Source organism: Triticum aestivum, chromosome 2B (genome assembly GCF_018294505.1).
Source record: "Triticum aestivum cultivar Chinese Spring chromosome 2B, IWGSC CS RefSeq v2.1, whole genome shotgun sequence".
Taxonomy (NCBI): Eukaryota; Viridiplantae; Streptophyta; class Magnoliopsida; order Poales; family Poaceae; genus Triticum; species Triticum aestivum.
This window is the reverse complement of record NC_057798.1, coordinates 488,133,533-488,140,438: the sequence shown is the minus strand read 5'-3', so window position 1 is coordinate 488,140,438 and position 6,906 is coordinate 488,133,533.

Here is a 6,906-nt window from a genome sequence, read left to right as displayed (position 1 = left end):
TATTAAACCTCTAGCTAGCTAGGTAGTACCGATTCATTCGCGGGAGGAAAATATTCCGGGGCGAGTGCGCATAAGCAAAGCTGGCACGCACGATAGCTTCTTCGATCGGCTTCATCCTCTTTTTAGAGGAAGAAGCATTGCTGCGATTACCATTAGTAGAATCAGTGTAAGGTTGAGTATATTAGCTTTTGGGCACCGGAGCAGGATTGCAGGATAACTATGTATGTGCATCCGTCCATCCACTTGTGCGTTGTGCCATACCATTATTCACCACAGGAATAAAAATCCCTGAAAGAGGCAAAAGTGAAAGCAACTGACGGGCTCGAAAACGTATAGGATCCGCCCTGCGCTAAAGAAAGTCTTGAGTTTCCTGCATGCGCGTGTGTTGTACTGATGTGCCGTACAAGAAATGACAAAAAATTAAAGGCACGCACGCAGCCGAGGAGACTTGAAGACCTGGACTTGGTTTACTCGTTCAGGTCTTCCTTGGGCACGAAGGGACGTTAGAGGTCGACGGCTATCTTCGTTCGTACCACCCACGTCGGCGTCGTCTTATCGTCGAGACAGGCGGTGTGAACTGGTTCATGGCTTTGATCTCATTCTGATCCCGCGTCGGGGGGCGACTGAGCTCATGATATCTAGTCTAGTGCAACCACGCCTAGTCCAAGTCTACTTACGGAGAGATCCCTTTTGAAAGCGTGTAGGAGCACTTGCAATTCCTTGGAAAAATATGGCAAGACGAGCAGGAAGCTGCTGGTGGTGGGTAACCCCATTTGCATCCTGCACACCCTGCGTCATCCCTGCCTTTGGATCTTCCGAACCTGGCACTCCTCATCCAAGAAACAAGGACACCGAAGAAGATTTTGCCTAGGCCAACGGCGAGAATGCGCCGAATCCTCTCCTCTTTTGGATCTTCCAAACCGGGCATTCCCGTCCAACCGAGAAACAAGGTAGGGCACGTGCCCGAATAAGATTAGATTACGCCTCGCTGAATCCTAGGGAGCAACCACAGTTAGACATTACGTCTTTGCAGCGTGTACACGCCAAACATCTCAATTACGCCACTCCCATAAGCTGGTGCCAAGGCGTGAGAGCACCAGGATTGTGTCCCAGAACGAATAACCGAACACATATGGATGCGTTTGGTTGCTTGCATTATGCCCAATCAAGCCCGCGCGAGCAGTTTTCGGCCTATTTGTTTGCCTGCCTCGCACGAACCTTAAAGTAGTGCTCAACCAGACCTGCTAGAAACGCCCTAACCCAGCAGTTTCCAGCGAGCCAGGCTCGAGCGATGCAGGGAAGGGGAACACAACACTGCGTAGCTGCGGGCAGGGAGATGGCGAGAGCGATGGCGCGTCTCCAAAAAAGCGGCGGGAAGAATTCGAGTCGTCGCCCGCCGATTCGGTCGCCCTATATAGTCAGGGTGACCGCCGCGGCAAAACTCCCACCACCATTTTTCCCCTCTCGAGCTTTCCCTCCGACGCGGATCCACTTCGACAACGAGGTAAGCAGCGCAACTACTCCGGCGACAGGTTGACTGCGACGACGGATCGATTGCTCCTCCTTTCTGACATGCCATGCACCTCCTCCGTAACTCCTCCGATGGCGTCTGTACGTTCAATCACCCCCTCCTCTCTACTAGTTCTAGCTAGATCTATCTATGTGGTAGGGTTAGATCTTCCGATCTGTTTGACCGTGAAGTTATAGTAGCTAGTTGTGATGGATTTGAAGCATGCTAGGGGATGTTTCCATGTCGGCAAGCATTGGTAGCTTGTGGTCATGGATGGATTGATAGTTGTTGGGGAACGTTGCATGGAAAACAAAAAAATTCTAGCACACGCAAGATCTATCCATGAAGATGCATAGCAACGAGGGGGAGAGTGCGTCTACGTATCCTCGTAGACCGAAGCGGAAGCGTTAGACAACGCGATTGATGTAGTCGAACTTCTTCGCGATCCAACCGATCAAGTACCGAACGTACGACACCTTCGCGTTCAGCACATGTTCAGCTCGGTGACGTCCCCGCCTTCTTGATCCGGCAAGACGGGCAAAGTAGTAGATGAGTTCCGGCAGCGGTGTGGTGACGGTGATGGTGATGCAATCTTCGCAGGGCTTCGCCTAAGCACTACGAAAATATGACCGAGGGAGTAAACGGTGAACGGGGGCACCGCACATGGCTAAGAAAATGTTGTGGTCTTGTGTGGCACCCCCTCCCCATGTATATATAGGTGGGAGGGGAGAGGGAGGCAGCCAGGGCGCACCCCTAGGGGCTGGCCGCCGGCCCTAGGGTCCTGCCCTGCTGCGCCCCCTCTCCTTGTATGGACAAGGGGAAAAGGAAATTAAGAGGGGGAAGAGGGAAGGAAGGGGGAGTCCAACTCCACACTTTCCTTTCCCTCCCCATAGGGATGGCCTCTATAGAGGGCGCACCAGCCCCTTCTGGGCTGGTGTGTTCCCTCACTTGGCCCATGAGGCCCATAACTTTGCCGGGGATGCCTGAAACTCCTTCCGGTGACCCGATAAGTACCCGGTACCCTCCAAAACACTTCCGGAGTCCGATTACCATCGTCCTATATATCAATCTTTACCTCTCGACCATTTCGATACTCCTCGTCATATCTGTGATCTCATCCGGGACTCCGAACAACATTCAGCCACAAATCACATAACTCATATAATAATATATCGTCATCGAACATTAAGCGTGCGGACCCTACAGGTTCGAGAACTATGTAGACATGACCGAGACACCTCTCTGGTCAATAACCAATAGCGGAATCTGGATGCCTATATTGGTTCCTGCATAATCTATGAAGATCTTTATCGGTCGAACCGTTATGACAACATACGTAATTCCCTTTGTCTGTCGGTATATTACTTGCCCGAGATTCGATCGTCGATATCTCTATACCTAGTTCAATCTCGTTAGCAGCAAGTCTCTTTACTCCTTCCGTAATACATCATCTCGTAACTAACTCATTAGTCATTTGCTTGCAAGGCTTCTTATGATGTGTGAGGGAGTCCTGGATTAGGGGGTGTCCGGATGGCCGGACTATGACCTTTGGCCGGACTCCCGGACTATGAAGATACAAGATTGAAGACTCCGTCCCGTGTCCGGATGGGACTTTCCTTGGCGTGGAAGGCAAGCTTGGCGATACGATATGAAGATCTCCTCCCATTGTAACCGACTCTGTGTAACCCTAGCCCTCTCCGGTGTCTATATAAACCGGAGAGTTTTAGTCCGTAGGACGAACAACAATCATACCATAGGCTAGCTTCTAGGGTTTAGCCTCTCTGATCTCGTGGTAGATCCACTCTTGTACTACCCATATCGTCAATATTAATCAAGCAGGAGTAGGGTTTTACCTCCATCGAGAGGGCCCGAACCTAGGTAAAAACATCATGTCCCTTGTCTCCTGTTACCATCCGCCTAGATGCACAGTTCGGGACCCCCTACCCGAGATTCGCCGGTTTTGACACCGACATTGGTGCTTCCATTGAGAGTTCCTCTGCGTCGTCACCGTCAGGAAGGATGCCGCACCCCGTCTTTAAAGACGGCGCTGTTGCTAAAGGAGCTTTGGATGTCGGCCAAACTCTCCGGCTAGGCAGGTTTTTGATGACCGCCTGTTCGGTCGCCGCGCCGACGATGACCTCTCGGGCCGTCGAAAGCAATCCCCACATCAGCTCGGAGCTCGCCGAGCAGTTAGATCCGACGGAGCTCTCTTCCCTGAACGAGCTCTTTGATCGCATTGCTGCCCTGAGAGTCGCTACAGATTACGGCCAGATTGGGCTTAAACCCGATCAGAGAGAGATCGACTCTCCCCAGGTCACCCACCATGTTGAAGTGGTGGAAGAACAATGAGGCGAATCTTCGCCCTCCCTAAGTACCATATGTGTCCGGATTCCCGATCCCTCCAAGCCGGACACCCGCGGTGGGGAGGATGTTGCCCAAGCCCTGAACCTAAAGTCAGGCAGCAGGCCTGATTCATCGAATAATGTCCAAGAAAGCAAGCTTCCGAATTCGGAAACTTCTTGGCCCTTGAATCTTATATCGGGCAAGGTTCCGGATTTAAATCCACCCGCCCACCCAACTATAAGGGATTTATCCCAAATACGGCAAGAGCCCGGGGAAACAGTACACCACTATTGGGCCAGATTCCTCCTGGTTATGAATAGGATGAAGGACTGCTGTGAGAAAGAAGCAATTTCATTCTTCTGTAACGACTGCACGGACATCGGAATCCTCAACACCATAAGTCGTCGCGAAATTACATGCTTCGCCGACTTGACATCCATAGTACGAAAGTACTGCGTGACAGAAAGCGTTCGGAAAACCGAAGATAAATTCTGGGATAGTCCGGCCCTGAATACAACACGAGTCCGAAACAAAAGGGCGCATTATCGCCATGCATCTGAGCCAAACATCAAAAAACAAAAACCCTCTATAGGGTATGGGACCGTACTGGAGGGATGGCTCAATGGACCCTGTAAAATTCATAGTTCAGGGAAAGTCACACCAACTCACAGCCTTAGAGCATGTTGGATACTCCGGCAGGTGGCTAGAAGCGGCGAGGAGTTTCTAACTCCAGAATACGAAGAACACCTCCCCAGAAATGCCAGTACGGTGTCGACAGTCTTCGAGACCTTCGCATCAAACAATGCGAGGAAACGAACGCTCCGCAACCTCACCGAAGTCTACCAAGTAGCAAAAATAAACCCATGGAGTGACACGACTATTACCTTTAATGCCAGTGACGAACCTAAATTCCGGAAAGCCCGAGCACCAGCCGCATTGGTCCTCAGTCCGATAGTGGACGGCTTCCGACTCATGGACGGCGGCAGCAGACTTAACCTCATCTACGAGGAAACCCTGCGAAAAATGGAAATAGACTGGAGCCGCATTGAGCGAAGCAACACAACCTTTAGAGGAATAATACCAAGCCGAGAAGCGTGCTGTTTAGGAAAAATCACACTGGATGTGGTGTTCGGCACGCCGGATAATTACAGATCCGAGGAGGTCACATTTCAAGTGGCCCTGTTCAGCAGCGGATACCACGCTCTGCTAGGGCGAGAAGCATTTACAATTTTTCAAGCCATCCCCCATTATGGGTACATGAAGATCAAAATGTCTGGACCCAACGGAATCATCACTCTTGCAAGTGATTCGGACACAGCGCTCCATGCCGAAAACAAGACAGCCGCACTGGCCCTAGAGGCATTATCCGAAGCCCTAGCGGCCGAGGAACTAACTGCGTTGCGCTCCACGGTGGACAGGGACAATGTGATACTAGATAAGAGATCCAAGTCCACCTCTTTCAAACCAGCAAACGAAATAGTCAAATTCCAAGTCCATCCAACGGACCCCACAAAAACGGCCTCCATCGAGGCACAACTAAAACCCGATGTAGACGCCGCACTCAAAGAATTCCTGCGAGAAAATTGGGACATTTTCGCCTGGCACCCTTCAGACATGCCAGGAATCCCATGCAGGCTGGCTGAGCACAGCATGAACATCCTAAAAGGGTTTAAGCCCGTTAAGCAGACTCTACGGCGTTTCTCCAAACCCAAGAGACAAGCCATGGGAGAGGAGCTAGCAAAACGGCTGGAAGCCGGATTCATTAGAGATATAAAACATCCGGACTGGATAGCAAACCTGGTGATGGTACCAAAGAAGGACAAATCTTGGCGCCTATTGTCGATTTCAAAGACCTAAATAAGGCCTGCCCAAAGGATCCTTTCCCACTCCCCCAAATTGATCAAATCATCGACGCCAGCGCAGGACAAGACTCATTGTGCTTCCTCGATGCATACTCTGGCTACCACCAAATCAAGATGGCAGAGTCAGACCAAGCCGCAACGGCATTCATCACCCCATACGGCCCATTCTGCTTCAAGACGATGCCCTTGGGGTCAAAAACGCCAGCGCAACATATCAGCGCATGATTCAGACATGTCTGGCCAACCAGATCGGCAAAACAGTTGAAGCGTACGTAGATGACGTGGTCGTCAAAACCAAACACGTCGATACTCTAGTAGACGACTTGAGGCTCACATTCGACAACCTCCGAACATATGACATTAAGCTCAACCCGGAAAAATGCATTTTCGGCGTACCAGCCGGAAAGCTCTTGGGCTTCATCGTATCCGGTAGAGGAATTGAAGCAAACCCAGCCAAGATCCGAGCTCTGTCGCAATTGGATACCCCAAAAGACCTCAAACAAATACAAAAATTGACAGGATGCATGGCGGCTCTAAGCCGCTTTATCTCCCGCTTAGGAGAAAAGGCATTACCCCTCTATCGCCTCCTGCGGCGCACCGAACACTTTGAGTGGATGGATGCCGCCACGGCCGGACTCGAAGAAATAAAAGCCATACTGGCAACAAATCCGGTCTAGTCCGCGCCCAACACGGGCGAACCAATGCTATTATACATCGTGGCAAACCATCAAGTTGTAAGCGCGGTGCTCATCGTCGAACGAGAAACGGACGGACACAAGTTCCCTCTCCTAAAACCAGTTTACTACGTGTCCACTGTCCTAACTCCATGCAAGTCATGGTACCCGCATTATCAAAAGATAGTATACGCGGTGTTCATGGCATCCCGGAAGCTGCGACATTATTTTCAAGAGTGTTCAATGACAGTGGCATCCGAAGTACCTCATAATGATATTATAAACAACCGCGATGCAACAGGTCGGATTGCCAAATGGGCCATCGAGCTCCTCCCGTTCGACATAACTTACAAGCCAAGGCGAGCTATTAAGTCATAGGTTTTGGCCGACTTCATCGCCGAATGGACTGAAGCCGAGCTCCCTAAAGAGTACGGCGCATACTCCAACTGGATCATGCACTTCGACGGCTCCAAAATGTTGGCTGGCCTGGGGGCTGGCGTCGTTCTGACGTCCCCAA